This window comes from Anomaloglossus baeobatrachus, chromosome 2, assembly GCF_048569485.1.
Source record: "Anomaloglossus baeobatrachus isolate aAnoBae1 chromosome 2, aAnoBae1.hap1, whole genome shotgun sequence".
Lineage (NCBI taxonomy): Eukaryota > Metazoa > Chordata > Amphibia > Anura > Aromobatidae > Anomaloglossus > Anomaloglossus baeobatrachus.
In genome coordinates, this window is record NC_134354.1 from 663,089,321 (window position 1) to 663,090,516 (window position 1,196).

General features: G+C 40.9%; 1 long non-coding RNA gene across 1 annotated transcript in view; it reads right to left on the reverse strand.

Annotated features, from left to right (window-relative positions):
* Positions 1 to 913, reverse strand: part of LOC142290509 (uncharacterized) — a 4,815-nt gene extending 3,902 nt beyond the window's left edge. Inside the window, exon 1 of the long non-coding RNA XR_012750328.1 lies at positions 823 to 913. This is a non-coding gene — a long non-coding RNA (uncharacterized LOC142290509). The remainder of the gene's footprint in view (positions 1 to 822) is intronic.
* Between the last annotated feature and the right edge of the window lie 283 nt (positions 914 to 1,196).

Here is a 1,196-nt window from a genome sequence, read left to right on the forward strand (position 1 = left end):
CTCTCCAGGTCTCCGTCTAACCATTAAACAACCAGGTGTTGGGCAAAGCTAAAAATTAGACTTATCAGAGAAGATTACCTTACTCTAGAAATTGGGCAGGAATTGGGCAGATTAAATTTTGCGAAGGACGTATGAATCAAGACGCATACAAAGTTATCCTGAAAAACAGTTGCTTCCTTCTGCTCAGGCAATGTTCCCCAACTCTGAGGATTGTTTTTTCCAGCAGGACAATGTGCCATGCCACACAGCTAGGTCAATCAATGTGTGGATGAAGGACCACCACATCAATACCCTGTAATGGCCAGCTCAATCTCCAGACCTGAACCCCATTGAAAACCTCTGTAATGTAATCTAAAGGAAGGTGGATAGTCACAAGCTATTAAACAAAGAAGAACAGCTTACATTTTTGCACCAGGAGTGGCATAAGGTCACCCAAAATCATTGTGCAAGACTGGTGGAAAACATGCCAAGACGCACGAAAGCTGTGATTAAAAATCATGGTTATTCCACAAAATATTGATTTCTGAACTCTTCCTGAGTTAAAACATTATTAGTATTGTAGTTTCTAAATGATTATGAACTTGTTTTCTTTGCATTATTTGAGGTCTGAAAGCAATGCATTGTTTTGTTATTCTCACCATTTCTCATTTTCGGAAAATAAATACAAATTTTTTTGCTTGGAAATTCGGAGACATGTTATCAGTAGTTTATAGAATAAAAGAACAATTTCCATTTTAAACTGACAATTTTGCAGTGGTCTTTTAATTTTTGACAGAGCTGTACAGTGTGTGAGGATGGTGGGGGTGTCGCTGTCGTACATACCTTTTAGGAGCCTTTTAGGTTAGAGTCACACTAGCATATGGCATCCAATGCAAAACCATCCGATACGATATGCCAATGACCGAGTGTCATGTAAGTGTGTTCTGATCTTGTGATCAGCTCACAGCTGCGGAGGAGCTTCTCCATAGGCAGCCTGTACGTAAATCGCACTGCACCAGACATAATCCATGTTCAGTCCGATGTTTCTTACACACTCACATTGTGACTCTAACCTTACCACGAATCGTCTCCATCTTCGGCCTCTGTGTCAGTGTGAATGTGCAGATCTGACTGCGGGTGACGTTCTTATGGAACTATGTCATTGTGATGTCGTAGCATAGAACGTTTGGATCCTCGTGATGTCATAGAAGGCAGTG